This window comes from Humulus lupulus, chromosome 4, assembly GCF_963169125.1.
Source record: "Humulus lupulus chromosome 4, drHumLupu1.1, whole genome shotgun sequence".
Taxonomy (NCBI): domain Eukaryota; kingdom Viridiplantae; phylum Streptophyta; class Magnoliopsida; order Rosales; family Cannabaceae; genus Humulus; species Humulus lupulus.
In genome coordinates, this window is record NC_084796.1 from 3,314,528 (window position 1) to 3,333,543 (window position 19,016).

The window sequence follows — 19,016 nt, forward strand, 5'->3', positions numbered from 1 at the left end:
GTGGGGCATGAGCTTGGTTTTGTGTGTTGTATTGGTGCCCTTGATTCATTTGGGGTTGGTTTTGTCTCCATGAAAAGTTCGGATGGTTTCTCCAATTTGGATTGTAGGTGGACGAAAATGGGCTATCATTTGGTTTCCCATAAGTATGAAGTGCATTGGCCTCCTCAGAAAAGGCTTCTTGGTAGGAAGGACATGATTGGGCATTATGGCAAGGACTAGAACATATAGAACAAACATCTTTTCTAGGTTGAATTGGAGAGTTTATAGTTTGGCTTATGGCTAAAGCTTCTACTTTTCTCGCTAATTTATCTAAGGATGTTCTTAAGTCTAATTCTTCTTTTACTTCATACCTTCCTCCTCTTTTTGGTGAATTAGTTGACCTAGACCTAGGATCAAAATAATTCCATTGTTGTGAATTGACAGATAAATCTTCAAGGGCGTCCCACGCCTCTTGTCCTTGAAATTTTAAAAATTTTCCAGTATGCATAGATTGAATCATTTGACGATTAGAGGGAGTCAAACCATCATAAAAATATTTTACAAGTCTCCATTTTTCAAAACCATGATGAGGACATTTTAATAATAAATCTTTAAATCTTTCCCAACATTCATAAAACTCTTCATTATCTTTTTGAAAAAACTCGGAGATTTCTCTCCTTAGACTATCAGTTTTAGACATAGGAAAAAATTTCAGTAAGAATTTATTATAAAGTTGATCCCATGTAGTTATAGACCCCGTGGGAAGGGAATTTAACCAGGCTTTTGATTTGTCTTTTAATGAAAAAGGGAACAATCTTAGTTTGACCGACTCATCAGAAAAATTTTGAAATTTAAATGTTGAGCAAATTTCTAAGAAATCTTTGACATGCATGTAAGGATCCTCTCTATCTAACCCATAAAAAGATGGCAATAATTGAATGATTGCGGGTTTAAGCTCAAAATGAGTAGCAGAAGTAGTAGGTAAAACAATGCATGAAGGAGCATTAGATGAAATAGGTGCAAAATATTCAAGCAAAGTTTTTTCAGGCACAACATTTTCATCAAGAATATTAGCAATAGGTTCCATGATGCTCAAATTTTTACTAACACTTTCAATTTCAAACAAAGATAAACGTCTTTTTACTAATCGTTTTTTAGAGTTACGTTCCCAATGATGCATACAATTTTTCACAAACAAGGCAACAAGGATAATCTCAAACAAACAATTTTCTGATGTGGAAGATCAGTTAAAACCGCAACCACAGAGCATACTTAGAATTTTTAGAGATTTCACAACAATATAATTCTTATGGTTTACTTGTCCCCAGGCCTATTTGATTCCACTTACTCGCGCACTACTAACAACTCCCCGAGGTTAATTAGTAGAGGCGGATGGGAATTTTGGTCAAATTTCCTTTAAGCAAGAATTGCTTATGGTGAAAGGACAAGATTTAGGTTTTTTTTTTTTTTCAAGTATTTTTCACAATATTACGCTAAAATATTAAAGAAGACAAAGAAAAATAAGGCAAAAATTAAATAAGACTAAAATTTAAGCAAGAGTAGGGAGGCATAGCATGCCATCAACCATAACAAAATTAAGGTAAAAACTAGGAGGCACAAGTGCCATCAACTTAAACATAAGATAGAGGACTAGGAGGCAAAAATTGCCATCAACTAGCTAGGAGGCAAAATTGCCATCAACTAGTAATTTGCGGAAATTAAATAAAATAAAAATTACAACAATATAAATAAAGAAAATTACAACAAATGTCAAGAGGCACAAGTGCCATCAATTAACAAAAATATAAAAGAAATAAAATTACAACAAAATTATAACAAAATTAGGAGGCACAAGTGCTATCGACTATAAAAATTAAAAGGATAGATAGGAGGCACAAGTGCCGTCAACTAAAAAAAAAAAAACAATAAATATAAATATAAGTATATATTTTTTTTGATGGGTGGTTGAACCGTCCCAAATTTCTTTTTATCTTTTTTTTTTTTTAGATTTTATAGATATATATATATATTTTTTTAAGTGTAAAAAAAATTAAAATAACTAGTAGAAGAATTCACTAACCTTGAGATAAATTCGTTTCTTTTCTCTTGCAACTCCCCGGCAACGGCGCCAAAAACTTGATGGACCCTAAACGGGTATGTTTAAAAATTTATATATCGCAAGCGCACGAATCGTCCATATAGAATAGTGATCGTAAGCAAGGATGTCGAACCCAAAGGAGTTGTCTAAAATCGAAAATGAAACTAATTTAAATCAAAAGTAATAAATTCTAACCTAGTTCCAAAGATTGATGAGTTTTAATAGTATGAACATAAAATGAAATATTGAAAAATAAAGCTTTTTAAGATAATGAAAATAAACCAATAATGAGTTGAAAATAAGTATTAAAAGAAAAGATTATTAAGATACTAGAATCCACAAAATGTAAGTTTAATAATATTTATTAGTATATTGATTCCCAAGTTTTAGTGATAGTTAAAATAATTTAAACTATCATTTTCCAAAAATATTTATAATTTTAAGCACAATTTTCTTATAAAAAGATAGGATTTTTCTTCACTTTTCAAAATTATAATTTCAAAGCATTTAGTGTAAATCAATCTAATGAAATAACAAATAAATCAATGAACATTATTTATAAGGCAAAACATAATATTTTTGTTCTAAGCATGGATGTGTACAATTTAATGACACATCTTACACAAAGAATATTATGTTTATGCACTAATGAAGAACAAAGTGTAAAAATGTTCTAACAATCTAAAATACAAGATATTTAAGATGAAAGAAATATATGAAGAAGAAAAATCCATAGACTTTGTTGCATTACAAGGGAAATCAACATACAACATAAATATTACCTAGTTACAAGTTGCTTCATCATGATCTTAATAATCTTATGAAAAAGATTAGAAGCACATAACTAGAATAGAAATTACAAAATAAATGACATACATACTTGCAAAATGCTCTTGAAAAACCCAAATGGAAGAGAGAATGGTAGAGAGAAAATGAGAGAAAAAGATGGTAACCAAAAAATTAAGCACACCAAAAATGGTCTTGAAAGTCCATATTTATAGCCAAAGTGAGTTTATTAAAATAATCAATTTAAATTAATTAAATTGATTAGATTAATTAAATAAAATAAATATGGTATGTAGAGGTAAATTATAGGGTGTAATGATGATGTTGTGGTGAAAATGTGTAGGAAAAAGGGTAAAAAGTTGGCATTTTTGTCATAGGGGACAAAGGGACAAAATGCATTTTTGTTGGGCTCAATAAGGGAAATGGCAGCAATGTGGTGGTTGGGTGTTGGAGGGGGGGCCACGGGTTGGGCCTAGAGTGGGCCTCACGTGGTTGGGCTTTTGGAGAAACACCATTTTTCTTGTTACTTTCTTTCAAAATTACCATCTTTCCTTTGATTTTCTTGCTTTTCAAGGGCAATAATTTTCCTACACAATAAATTATAAACTAAATTAAAATTAAATATTTTCATTAATAAAATATATCATATAACTCCCATGAAAACATTAATTAAAATTTAATTTACATAACATTTAATTTCAATAAAATCACATTTTTAGCATTCAAACTAACAATACTAATTTTAAATAATTAAACTACAACATATTATAATAACATATCTATAAAAACATATAAAAATCTAGAAAACTACAATAAGACTAATAAATTAAAAATTACATAAAAACTTAATAAGTTAATTAAAAACTCATGAACTAAGCAACAATTAGCATGTAAAACATGGTAAAATAACTCTATTTTGTAGAGTTATCACACCCCCAAACTTAAAGTTTTGCTAGTCCTCAAGCAAAAGAAAAATTAAAATACACATATATATTTTTTTTATTGGTGATATAAAAATGATTTTCTCAAAAATTGCACAATGAAAATAACTCTCAGAAATTATTATGAATAAAAGTTAAGCTTATATAATTAATTAAATTGTCAATTTTGCTTTTAGAAAATATGTTTTTATTAAAATTATTTTTCACTTAAACTTATAGGAAATAAGAGTTTTTATGAAAAATGTAATTTTTGTTACAAGCAAAATTGACCCTATAATTAAAAACAAAGCTTAAAAATTATTCATATTTTTAAGAGAATTAATTTCAAACTCAATCAGAATTTTTATCATTGAAAATGAAAAATATCACCAAATTTTTTTTTTTTTTGTAAATAATTTTTTAAAATTTTTTTTTTGAATTTTTATGAAAATGAACAAATAAAAAAAAATTAACAAAACCACAACATATAAATAAATAAAAAAAAATTCAAACAAACATTTTTTTTCTTTTCAAACAAGCATACATAAAATAAAACACAAAACATTAAAAACAATGCAAAGCAAACATAAATAAAACACAAAACAAACACAATAAAACTCGATACCCCCAAACTTAATTTAAGCATTGTCCTCAATGTGTCAAAATATAAATATAAATTAAAATTGACAAGAGTGTAAAGTTTAGAATGGTCGTACCTCGATATTGTGCATTGCGAAGATAGAACAAGATAGAACAGGATACAACTAACAAAAATTAAATCGCACATAAAACAACAATACAAATAAAACACAAGTTATCAAGATCACACAGGAATCAAAGAGCATGGTAAACAGGGTCCTCAAGGAGTATCTCATCCACTTCATCAGTTTTTAATTCCAAAAATGGTTTTAATTTTTGTCCATTAACTTTAAATATATCACCATTTTTAGGATTTTCAATTTCAATAGCTCCATGTGAAAAAACAATACGAACAATGTAAGGACCAGACCACCTAGAGCGTAACTTTCCCGGGAATAAATGCAAACGAGAGTTGTATAAAAGGACTTTCTGACCTGGATAAAAATCTTTTCTCAAAATATTTTTATCATGGTAAAATTTCATGCGATCCTTATACTTTTTTGAATAGTCATATGCATCATTCCTAATTTCGTCTAGTTCATTGAGTTGAAGCTTTCGTTTCTCACCTGCTTTGTCTAAAGAAAAATTTAACTGCTTAATTGCCCAGAAGGCTCTATGTTCTAACTCAACAGGTAAATGGCACGCCTTCCCATACACAAGTCTGTAGGGTGACATGCCAATGGGCGTTTTGTACGCGGTACGATACGCCCATAATGCATCAATGAGTCTTAAGGACCAATCTTTCCTAGTTGGATTCACAGTTTTTTCTAAAATGTGCTTAACTTCCCTATTAGACACTTCAACTTGACCACTAGTTTGTGGGTGATATGGTGTTGAGACTTTATGTGTAATGCCATATTGTTTCATCAAATGTTCAAATGGCTTATTACAAAAGTGAGTACCGTTATCACTAATTATAGCACGTGGTGAACCAAAACGGGAAAATATATTTTCTTTCAAAAAACGAAGCACAACTTTGTGGTCATTAGTGTGGCATGCAATAGCTTCAACCCATTTAGATACATAATCGACTCCAACAAGAATATAAAGATTACCAAAAGAGTTAGGAAATGGTCCCATAAAATCAATGCCCCAAACATCAAATATGTCAATAATAAGAATAGGATTTAAAGGCATCATGTTTCTTTTAGTTAAACTTCCTAACTTTTGGCAACGTTCACAAGCTTTACAATAAACATATGTATCATGAAAGATAGTAGGCCAATAAAAACCACATTGTAAAACTTTAGCAGCTGTTTTCTTACCACTAAAATGTCCTCCACATGCATGATCATGACAAAAAGATATGATTTTAGACTGATCACAGTTTGGAATGCATCTTCTAATTATTTGATCAGGGCAGTATTTAAACAAGTAAGGATCATCCCAAATAAAGTTTTTCACCTCAGAATAAAATTTAGATTTATCATGCTTAGACCAATGAGATGGTATTTCTTTAGTGACCAAATAATTAACAATATCAGCATACCAAGGTAATGAAGAAATATGCATTAATTGTTCATCAGGAAAAGTTTCAGTGATAGGAGTGGAATCATGTATAGTTTCAACAACTAGTCTAGATAAATGATCAGCAACAACATTTTCAGATCCTTTTTTATCACGTATTTCTAAGTCGAATTCTTGTAAAAGCAGGATCCAACGGATCAAACGAGACTTAGCATCTTTTTTCGATAAGAGATATTTTAATGCAGCATGATCAGAATAGACAATAATTTTAGATCCTAACAAATAAGATCTAAATTTCTCCAATGCAAAAACAACAGCAAGCAATTCTTTTTCGGTTGTGGAGTAATTTAATTGAGCATCATTTAAAGTTTTGCTAGCATAGTAAATTACATGAGGTATTTTTTCAAGTCTTTGTCCTAAGACAGCACCTATAGCATAATCAGAAGCATCACACATTATTTCAAAAGGTATTTTCCAATCAGGAGGTCGAATAATGGGTGCAGTAGTCAACAAATTTTTTAATTTTTCAAAGGCAACATGGCAATTACTATCAAAGACAAAAGCATTTTCTTTTCCAAGTAAATGGCATAAAGGCCGAGAAATTTTGCTAAAGTCTTTTATAAATCTTCTATAAAAACCGGCATGGCCTAAGAATGATCTAATTTCTTTCACAGTTTTAGGTGGGGGAAGTTTTGAAATAAGGTCAACTTTAGCTTTATCAACTTCTATTCCATCAGATGAGATTACATGACCTAAAACAATTCCTTTTTTAACCATAAAATGACATTTTTCCCAGTTAAGCACAAGGTTTTTCTCTTTGCAACGAATTAAAACAAGTGAAAGATGGTGCAAACATTCATCCAAAGAGGAACCAAACATAGAAAAATCATCCATAAATACTTCAAGAAATCTTTCAACCATGTCAGAAAAAATCGAAATCATACATCTTTGAAAAGTCGCAGGTGCATTACATAATCCAAAGGGCATGCGACGATATGCAAAAGTTCCAAAAGGGCATGTAAAAGTAGTCTTTTCTTGATCTTCTGGGGCGATGGGGATTTGGTTATACCCCGAATACCCATCAAGAAAACAATAATATGCATGGCCAGCTAATCGTTCAAGCATTTGATCAATAAAAGGCAATGGAAAATGGTCTTTTCTAGTAACATTATTCAACTTTCTATAATCTATGCACACTCTCCACCCTGTTTGTACTCTAGTAGGGATTAATTCATTTTTCTCATTTTCAACAACTGTGATCCCAGACTTCTTAGGCACAACTTGAACTGGACTAACCCATTGACTATCAGAAATAGGGTAAATGATACCTACGTCTAACAATTTTATGACCTCTTCTCTAACTACTTCTTTCATATTTGGATTTAATCTTCTTTGACATTCCCGAGAGGTTTTAGCATTCTCTTCTAGATGGATTCTATGCATACATATGGATGGGCTAATTCCTTTAATGTCTCCAATGGTCCAACCTATGGCTTCTTTATGTTTTCTAAGGACATCTAACAATTTACCTTCTTGTTCTTTATCTAAAGCGGATGCTATGATAACAGGTAAGGTTTCAGACTCTCCTAGAAAAGCATATTTTAAATTTTCTGGCAAAGGTTTAAGGTCTAACTTTGGAGACTCAGAAATTGATTGAACATGACCTAAGGGTGAAAAAGGTTCAACTTTGGTTTCATTTAAGGGTATAGGCTCTACCAAAGAATTCACATCATCATTAGAGTCATCAACATGCAAGTTCATACCAAAGTATTTTTCACAAAAATCAAATAAGTCATTTCCATCATTTTCACAAATACTATCTATCATGTTAACTTCATGCACTTCTTCACACTCAACAGATTTAACCACATTAAAAACATTCAATTCAACAGTCATATTTCCAAAAGATAATTTCAAAACACCATTACGACAATTTATGATTGCATTAGATGTAGCTAAGAATGGTCTACCTAAAATGATAGGAATTTGAGCATGCATATTTTCCACAGGTTGAGTATCAAGAACAATGAAGTCAACAGGAAAATAAAATTTATCAACTTTTATCAAAACATCCTCTATAATGCCTCTAGGAATTTTTACAGAACGATCGGCTAATTGAAGAGTTATAGAGGTAGGTTTTAGCTCACCAAGACCAAGTTGCTTATAAACAGAATAAGGCAATAAATTTACACTAGCACCCAAATCAAGTAAAGCTTTGTTAATAAAATGATCACCAATAATGCATGAAATTGTGGGACACCCAGGATCTTTATATTTAACAAGACTCTTATATTGAATAATGGAACTAGCTTGTTCAGTTAAAAACGCCTTTTTAGGAACATTAGTGTTTCTTTTAACAGTACAGAGATCCTTTAAAAATTTAGAGTAGGCAGGAATTTGTTTAATGGCATCTAAGAAAGGGATATTGATACTAACTTGTTTAAAAACTTCTAAGATGTCATTATATTGGCTGCCTTTTTTAATTGGAAGTAATCTTTGTGGGAATGGGGCTTTTGGAATGAAAGGATGGATTGGAGTTTCTTTGTTTGATGAGTCATTGAGATTAGAACTAGGAGGCTGACTCTTTTCTTTTTCTTTTTCATTTTCAACCTCGGGTATGTAATCGGGTTTGACAATTTTCTTTCCAGACCTAAGAGTTGAAATTGATTTGACTTCTCCATTATGACTAGACTTTCCTATCTCATATTGACCTTTTGGATTAGGGATAGGTTGACTAGGGAATGTTCCTTTTTCTCTATCAGCTAAAGCAGTGGCGAGTTGTCCTACTTGTGTCTCGAGTTTGGTAATAGATTGAGATTGATTTTGTAGGATTTGTTGGGTGGATTGCATAAATTGTTGTAAAGTATCTTCTAAGGAAGGTTTTCTTTGTTGCGAATATGGTTGATTTTGTGGGGCATGAGCTTGGTTTTGTGTGTTGTATTGGTGCCCTTGATTCATTTGGGGTTGGTTTTGTCTCCATGAAAAGTTCGGATGGTTTCTCCAATTTGGATTGTAGGTGGACGAAAATGGGCTATCATTTGGTTTCCCATAAGTATGAAGTGCATTGGCCTCCTCAGAAAAGGCTTCTTGGTAGGAAGGACATGATTGGGCATTATGGCAAGGACTAGAACATATAGAACAAACATCTTTTCTAGGTTGAATTGGAGAGTTTATAGTTTGGCTTATGGCTAAAGCTTCTACTTTTCTCGCTAATTTATCTAAGGATGTTCTTAAGTCTAATTCTTCTTTTACTTCATACCTTCCTCCTCTTTTTGGTGAATTAGTTGACCTAGACCTAGGATCAAAATAATTCCATTGTTGTGAATTGACAGATAAATCTTCAAGGGCGTCCCACGCCTCTTGTCCTTGAAATTTTAAAAATTTTCCAGTATGCATAGATTGAATCATTTGACGATTAGAGGGAGTCAAACCATCATAAAAATATTTTACAAGTCTCCATTTTTCAAAACCATGATGAGGACATTTTAATAATAAATCTTTAAATCTTTCCCAACATTCATAAAACTCTTCATTATCTTTTTGAAAAAACTCGGAGATTTCTCTCCTTAGACTATCAGTTTTAGACATAGGAAAAAATTTCAGTAAGAATTTATTATAAAGTTGATCCCATGTAGTTATAGACCCCGTGGGAAGGGAATTTAACCAGGCTTTTGATTTGTCTTTTAATGAAAAAGGGAACAATCTTAGTTTGACCGACTCATCAGAAAAATTTTGAAATTTAAATGTTGAGCAAATTTCTAAGAAATCTTTGACATGCATGTAAGGATCCTCTCTATCTAACCCATAAAAAGATGGCAATAATTGAATGATTGCGGGTTTAAGCTCAAAATGAGTAGCAGAAGTAGTAGGTAAAACAATGCATGAAGGAGCATTAGATGAAATAGGTGCAAAATATTCAAGCAAAGTTTTTTCAGGCACAACATTTTCATCAAGAATATTAGCAATAGGTTCCATGATGCTCAAATTTTTACTAACACTTTCAATTTCAAACAAAGATAAACGTCTTTTTACTAATCGTTTTTTAGAGTTACGTTCCCAATGATGCATACAATTTTTCACAAACAAGGCAACAAGGATAATCTCAAACAAACAATTTTCTGATGTGGAAGATCAGTTAAAACCGCAACCACAGAGCATACTTAGAATTTTTAGAGATTTCACAACAATATAATTCTTATGGTTTACTTGTCCCCAGGCCTATTTGATTCCACTTACTCGCGCACTACTAACAACTCCCCGAGGTTAATTAGTAGAGGCGGATGGGAATTTTGGTCAAATTTCCTTTAAGCAAGAATTGCTTATGGTGAAAGGACAAGATTTAGGTTTTTTTTTTTTTTCAAGTATTTTTCACAATATTACGCTAAAATATTAAAGAAGACAAAGAAAAATAAGGCAAAAATTAAATAAGACTAAAATTTAAGCAAGAGTAGGGAGGCATAGCATGCCATCAACCATAACAAAATTAAGGTAAAAACTAGGAGGCACAAGTGCCATCAACTTAAACATAAGATAGAGGACTAGGAGGCAAAAATTGCCATCAACTAGCTAGGAGGCAAAATTGCCATCAACTAGTAATTTGCGGAAATTAAATAAAATAAAAATTACAACAATATAAATAAAGAAAATTACAACAAATGTCAAGAGGCACAAGTGCCATCAATTAACAAAAATATAAAAGAAATAAAATTACAACAAAATTATAACAAAATTAGGAGGCACAAGTGCTATCGACTATAAAAATTAAAAGGATAGATAGGAGGCACAAGTGCCGTCAACTAAAAAAAAAAAAACAATAAATATAAATATAAGTATATATTTTTTTTGATGGGTGGTTGAACCGTCCCAAATTTCTTTTTATCTTTTTTTTTTTTTAGATTTTATAGATATATATATATATTTTTTTAAGTGTAAAAAAAATTAAAATAACTAGTAGAAGAATTCACTAACCTTGAGATAAATTCGTTTCTTTTCTCTTGCAACTCCCCGGCAACGGCGCCAAAAACTTGATGGACCCTAAACGGGTATGTTTAAAAATTTATATATCGCAAGCGCACGAATCGTCCATATAGAATAGTGATCGTAAGCAAGGATGTCGAACCCAAAGGAGTTGTCTAAAATCGAAAATGAAACTAATTTAAATCAAAAGTAATAAATTCTAACCTAGTTCCAAAGATTGATGAGTTTTAATAGTATGAACATAAAATGAAATATTGAAAAATAAAGCTTTTTAAGATAATGAAAATAAACCAATAATGAGTTGAAAATAAGTATTAAAAGAAAAGATTATTAAGATACTAGAATCCACAAAATGTAAGTTTAATAATATTTATTAGTATATTGATTCCCAAGTTTTAGTGATAGTTAAAATAATTTAAACTATCATTTTCCAAAAATATTTATAATTTTAAGCACAATTTTCTTATAAAAAGATAGGATTTTTCTTCACTTTTCAAAATTATAATTTCAAAGCATTTAGTGTAAATCAATCTAATGAAATAACAAATAAATCAATGAACATTATTTATAAGGCAAAACATAATATTTTTGTTCTAAGCATGGATGTGTACAATTTAATGACACATCTTACACAAAGAATATTATGTTTATGCACTAATGAAGAACAAAGTGTAAAAATGTTCTAACAATCTAAAATACAAGATATTTAAGATGAAAGAAATATATGAAGAAGAAAAATCCATAGACTTTGTTGCATTACAAGGGAAATCAACATACAACATAAATATTACCTAGTTACAAGTTGCTTCATCATGATCTTAATAATCTTATGAAAAAGATTAGAAGCACATAACTAGAATAGAAATTACAAAATAAATGACATACATACTTGCAAAATGCTCTTGAAAAACCCAAATGGAAGAGAGAATGGTAGAGAGAAAATGAGAGAAAAAGATGGTAACCAAAAAATTAAGCACACCAAAAATGGTCTTGAAAGTCCATATTTATAGCCAAAGTGAGTTTATTAAAATAATCAATTTAAATTAATTAAATTGATTAGATTAATTAAATAAAATAAATATGGTATGTAGAGGTAAATTATAGGGTGTAATGATGATGTTGTGGTGAAAATGTGTAGGAAAAAGGGTAAAAAGTTGGCATTTTTGTCATAGGGGACAAAGGGACAAAATGCATTTTTGTTGGGCTCAATAAGGGAAATGGCAGCAATGTGGTGGTTGGGTGTTGGAGGGGGGGCCACGGGTTGGGCCTAGAGTGGGCCTCACGTGGTTGGGCTTTTGGAGAAACACCATTTTTCTTGTTACTTTCTTTCAAAATTACCATCTTTCCTTTGATTTTCTTGCTTTTCAAGGGCAATAATTTTCCTACACAATAAATTATAAACTAAATTAAAATTAAATATTTTCATTAATAAAATATATCATATAACTCCCATGAAAACATTAATTAAAATTTAATTTACATAACATTTAATTTCAATAAAATCACATTTTTAGCATTCAAACTAACAATACTAATTTTAAATAATTAAACTACAACATATTATAATAACATATCTATAAAAACATATAAAAATCTAGAAAACTACAATAAGACTAATAAATTAAAAATTACATAAAAACTTAATAAGTTAATTAAAAACTCATGAACTAAGCAACAATTAGCATGTAAAACATGGTAAAATAACTCTATTTTGTAGAGTTATCAGGAAGCTTAGAAGCTTGATAGCTGGAGGATTTAGCTGAGAAACTACTTAATCAGAGGTAATCCAACCTTCAAGTTTTGAGTTTCCTAAGTTTGATTGGATTTTTTGTATTTTGATGAGTTTTTTATTGGATTATAACTTGGGTTTTGATGGTTTTGGGTTGCTGAGTTGTTTGGGAACTTTGTTTATGGGATTTGGCTATTTGGATAGGTTTATTGAGGTATTTGGATGAGAAAAATGGAGGAAAAACAGAGTTTGTAGGTCGAGCCGCGACCCTGTTCTTGGGGTGTCGCGACTCTCTTGAACGAAGGAGAAGTTGGTGGCTGTGGGGCTTTTGAGCCGCGGTGCCTGCTAGGGCGCGCTACGACGCTGGTGCATGCAGTGAAGAGGCTCGGGCCTCTGACTTGAGTGGGCCATGGTTCTGATGCTTGGGGTCCGTGGCGCTTAAGGGATTTTTGACCTTGGGGAGGTTTTGAGTGCGGGAACTCAAACCTAAGGGCTCAAAATCAATCCTACTACCTGATTTGGTAGGATTTGATGTCCTGGGGGCTAGGACTTGGTCTGGAAGCCTTTATTTACTCATTTTGACATGATCCTATACTTGGTTGTGACTAGGTTATCGCTAGGGTCTCGGAACAAGGATCGTGCTCGAGGGTCGTTCATTCACAGCCTGTACTTGGACAAAAGGTAAGAAAACTGCACCCGGTATGTGACACGTGTGATTATGGCTTGGCCCGAATTATTGAACAGGGATATGAATAGGACATGAACACCTAAGAATGTGCATGATTATGATTATGCTTGTGATTATTAAATTAAGCATGTTGAATGCTTTGTATTTGGATATCTGATGTATGATATATGCCTGTCAACATTATCTGATTGAGAAAGACTTGACTTATGAGTTAAGGGCGGCAATAGCGCGGTTAGCGCTGGTCGAAAAGTATTGACTTATCAGTCAAGGGTAGCAATAGCGCGTTGAGCGCTGATCGTTTTGGTTAGGCTAACCAGAAGCACTTCATAGTCTTGTCCAACCAAATGGTCGTGGAAAATTCAGCGCCAGGTACGATGGGCCAGTCCCAAGGCTGGTTATACAAAGGATCGTGCAACGAGCCCCAGGGTGAATTATTAGTCCCATATCCTAGGGCAGGGCCCCACACTTGACTTATAAGTTTAGAATGACATTAGCACACTGAGTGATGATCGAAAGCATTGACTTATAATTCAAGGACGACAATAGCATTGAGCGTTGATCGAAAAACATTGACTTATAAGTCAAGGACGGCATTAGCATGCTGAGTGTTGGTTGAAAAGCATTGACTTATGAGTCGAGGACGACATTAGCACGCTGAGTACTGGTCGAAAAGCATTGAATTATAAGTCAAGGATGACATTAGCATGCTGAGTGCTGGTCGAAAATTATTGACTTATGAGTCAAGGACAGAAATAGTGCAGTGAGCACTAGTCGATATGGTTATGCCTAATCAGGAGCGTGATATACGCTTGACCAATTCTAAGGCTGGTTATATAGATGGTAGGGCAAAGAGCCCCATGGTAACTTATTAGTCCCATATCCTAGGGCACGAAACCCCAGTATTATTTATTAATCATGTATTTTGGGCATTGGGCCCCAATATGATTCATTGATCGTTTATCTTGGGCTATTGGCCCATATGAAGCTGTAGTCATTTATATGAATGGTATGCATGCATGAGTAGGGTTATTACTACTAGCATGCTTATTATGATTTAGTAATATGTCATTAACTGCTTATAAGAATGTTTAAGTTTTCTTGTTGAGCCTTGACTCACGAGTGCTTTGTGGTGCAGGTAAAGGGAAAAGAAAGCTAGACCATCCTTGAGTTGGAGAGCTTAGGTGACGATGTGTACATATGCGGCGGCTCGACCACCACAACTGAGGTTTTAAAGAGGAACTAGGGTCAGACCCTATTTTGCTGTTTTGGACGGTTGGTTGTAACTTTTCAATTGTAGTTAATCTTTTTAAATGTATTTTGAGATCTCATGTATTGAAGTAAACGTTTTAGTGAAACGATGATACTTTTGACCATAAACCGTAAATCATGTTTAGTTACACGGTTATGGTCAAATGACTCATTTAGCGAGTTTAGCACTGCTTAAAATACACAGTGTAACAGTCCCTGAGTAGTGGGGCGTTACATTTCCCTTCTTTTTTCCTCGATACCCTACAACGATGACATGTAGCTCAATATTTTCAATAAATTTAAAAAAATCTTTATTCAATGGAATTCTCTTACATTCAGCGACGACTTCTATGTCGTCGTCATAGCCAGCTTTTCTTGTAGTGGGTGACGATCAAGAGGGAAAAAAGGGTACCGTTTAGGGATGCACACATGATATGGAATTAGCGGGGAGTACTCCCCATGTTCCCCTCCACATTAGCAATTTTAATCCCCATCTGCCCCATCCTCACTTTTTCCTCGTCGAAGACGGGGCATGGAATCCTCTCAGGGAACCTATTCATAAGAAGTAATTTTTAAATTAAAATTTTAAACTGATAATGGTGAATTACATAAAAATTAAGATATTACATAGTATTTATAATATTAAAATACTAAATATTGTCACCAATAAAATTTAAAATCTATAAAAATTTACTAATATACTACAGTAATACATGAAATAAATATAAATACATAAAAAAAAAATTTTAATTTGGTCCTGTTGGGGCGGGAAGTGTCATCCCCACTCCCAATCTGTCTATTATTTGGAGATAAAAATTATCCCCATCCTCGCCCCGTTCTCCATTTAGATGAGGAATCTCCGCTTCTTTAGGGCGAGTCGCGTTCCCCGTCACACCCTAATAACTATATTTTGAAGTTAACCGTAAGAGACTTAGGAAGACTCCTAGGCATCACCTAGCTCTCACTCAATGATAATCTCTATATATTGTTGGTATTAACTGAAACATCTTTAAAATATTAGAGTTGGAAATTGCCTATCATCATCATTGTGGACCACCTGTCTCTCAATTAATGAAGATCTCTACTATTTGTCTTACTTGAAAAATCTCTGAAGAGATGAGAGCCAGAAATTGCCTATCATCATCATTATGGAACACCTATCTCTCAACTATAATCTCTATTATTGGTCTTAATTGAAAATCTCTGAAGATATGAGAGCAAGAAATCACATCAAATTATGTAACATTTTTATTATACATCTCTTGAGAAAAAGTCATAACTGTAATAAATTCCAAGTATATATTCTTATGTATCTATAGAATGACTAGTAGTGATGCAATTTTAAGACAATAATATAATGTGCTCCGTAAGATACTCTCATGAATATATATAGATGTTTTAAAAACTTAGATTTTGTGAAATAAAAAAATATCTGAGATTTCCTTGTTTATTTTTGGGTCCAAATATGAGATTTTATTTATTTTCTGGGTCGAGATTTGAAATTTTGTATTTTCTTTTTTGTCCAAATCAAAAAATTTGTTTAACATCATAAATAATAATATGAAATGAATATGAGTATGAGTATGAGCACTACTCACCGGACAAGTGCATACATAAGCTCAAGCAATAAATATGATATGAGTATTGCCAAGGGGTATCATATAGTACTCGGCATTATTTAATGTGGTGTACTACAATTAGTATATATAATTTAATATTTGAGATATTCTATTATTCTAAAATAAAATATATAGAATCTGATATTTAATTATGTGGTTTTGGAGATTTATACGGTCTTAAATAACAATGCTTTATAAATATATATAAAATATCAAAGGTGGGCTGAGATTGTTAACTAAGAGATCAAATGAAAGAGAAGTCAAAGTCTTCGTTGACATAAAGCCTAATTAATAGATAACAGTGAAGCAGAGCAGGTCCCATGTGTGCCAGTTGATAATATAAAATGATAAAGGAAAATTATATGTCCTGTCGGGGACCATTTTTTATTTATGGTAATTTTTTTTATAATGGTATATATTATAGTTAGGGTAGATATTACACTAATTTTTGAGAAATTTTGAATAATTTATAATGCTAAAATTAGAGTTCAAATAGTCAATTGCATGCGTGGCTAGATTTTTTTATACGCGTGGAAAATAAACTGTTTGACCTGATTAAGGCACTGTAAATTATTCAGAATTTCCTGAAAATTGGTGGAATGTCTACTATAACTATAATTATAACATACACTGTCATGAAAAAATAATTGGGTTATAATTTTTTGGAATACAAAAAATAGAGAATTGATTGATATGATCAAATCATGTGAGAAATTAGCGGATCCGTTTACCAAACCTCTAAGAAGAGATTTGGTAAGTTTTACAAATAGAGGGATATGACTAAAGCTCATTGACAAATAGACTCCCCAATGATGGCAAACCAACTCAAAGCTCGTTTACATCGACTGTAGAACAAGTTGTTGATAAGGGAATAGTTGACAACATTAATGACTAGTCCCATCTAGGATGGTTAATGTTGGTTGTTATCGCACATAAGGGTTAAGCCATAGGCTTTTATAAAAATTCAGTTGAAGATCAACAAACATATCTAAAGGTAGCAAATATGCTGTAAGAATTTCACCTATGTGAACCTAGAGGTGGTGCCACCTCTCAAGAGTGTAAGATTTTTCTATCCGGATGGTTCATGAATGGATAAGCACAAGGCTATAAAAGTGATGAGCGCGCAAAGTGGGAATACATGAGTGTTATCCCAAAAATTGGAGATCAATGACGTGGCAATAAAGGTGACGAGTGGCAGTGCATGGTCAGTAAAAGACAGATTAATAGTCAATAAATACATTGACTCCTCAGAGTTGTGATAAAGTGACCCGGTAGACTGGTGAAGAGTTTGGACTGCTTGAAAGATGTCATAACCAAGCTAAGTGCATCCTAGGAGATCCCAAGGGTGTGGTCCGAGGAGACCCCAAGGGGGTGGTCCTAGGAGAGCTAAGGAGAGTGCATCCTAGGAGATCCCAAGGGTGTGGTCCGAGGAGACCCCAAGGGGGTGGTCCTAGGAGAGCTAAGGAGAGTGCATCCTAGGAGATCTCAAGGGTGTGGTCCGAAGAGAGCTAAGGAGAGTGCATCCTAGGAGAACTAAGGAGAGTGCATCCTAGGAGACCCCAATGATGTGGTCTGAGGAGAGCCCAAGGGACTTTGGTCCGAGGAGAACCAAGAGAGTGGTCCTAGGAGACCCCAAGGATGTGGTCCGAGGAGAGACCAAGAATTTGGTCTTTACGCATATGTCCAACCAGTGCATGGTTGTCCAAATAAAGAAATGGCATGCTAGAGGAGAGTGTTATGTTAGAGGAGAGAAGTGCATGTCCAGCACTTGCATGTCCTACCAGCAAGTGTATGTCCGACCAGCATGTGTATGATCGACCAGAGTGGAGGTGAGGTGGATCAACTAGCTAGAGGAGGACTAAGTCAAGATTCCCAGAAACAGCTTCAACAAAATACGCGGGAATCTCTCATTCTTCCCACAAATGGGGGGTTTTGTTAAATTTTGAATGTTTTTTGTAATTTAAATGTAATAAATATAATAAAATATCCCGATTCTAAGGGATATCAGATGTATGACCCTAAGCCTATAAATAGAGGGCTTATGGGATTAGAGGGGGGTTTCTGCTTCTTCTTTCTAGACTTTTGGGAAAATTTGGGTCTGAGTATTCTAGAGAGAGAAAATTTGGGTCTGAGTATTCTAGAGAGAGAAAGTGCTGATATTTGAAAGGATTCTTGTATTTTTGCAATCTGTACTGAAGAAACTCAGTTGGCTCAGTCCATCTAATCTTGAGTACAGATCTATAATCATAACTCTAAGTGGATTAGGCTATTACCGACTGATTGGGGCTGAACCACTATAAAATCTTGGGTGTTATTTACTTTTCTTGATTAAACTGTCTGTGTTATTTAAATTCTCTTGAAGGTTTGTCGTATTTGACGTTCTCACGTCGTTGGCTAAAAACACAGTCAACAATGAGTAATCAGGTAGAGGTGTGTGAGAAACAACGAGCTTTTATCACTAGGAATGTTGGGTTCAATCTATTAAGAATACAATAACATTTTGATAGAAATTTTGTAGTATTTTCACTAAGATAAAGTTCAAACCAAAAATGTACTTTATTTAATGCACCAATATTATTTAGGATAGAGAAAGAGGATGTATTTAACCAAGTGGGGGATTGTTAGGATTGGTTAAATATATAATGAAATCGGTTAGGCATAAAGAGGTGCAAAAACCATAAATTTCACTAAAGTCAACATGAGCGGGTTAAGTTCTAGTATATGCATCTATAAATTATCTTTGTGGGTCCAAAGTGTATCTTTAGAGTATATAAAAATACCAAAAACGTTTGGAGGCATTTGGAGATGTTTTGGGGCGATTTTCAAGGCGTTATTTGAGAGGCATTTGCGTTGTGTCGCCTGTGGG

At 33.0% G+C, this 19,016-nt stretch overlaps 2 non-coding genes across 2 annotated transcripts; both read left to right on the forward strand.

The window, feature by feature from the left end:
- The first annotated feature begins 557 nt into the window (after positions 1-557).
- Positions 558-664, forward strand: LOC133833396 (small nucleolar RNA R71). Its single transcript, XR_009892777.1, has one exon. It is a non-coding gene; the product is annotated as a small nucleolar RNA R71 (small nucleolar RNA).
- An 8,691-nt stretch (positions 665-9,355) lies between these two features.
- Positions 9,356-9,462, forward strand: LOC133833397 (small nucleolar RNA R71). The gene has a single exon (XR_009892778.1). It is a non-coding gene; the product is annotated as a small nucleolar RNA R71 (small nucleolar RNA).
- Positions 9,463-19,016: the final 9,554 nt, after the last annotated feature.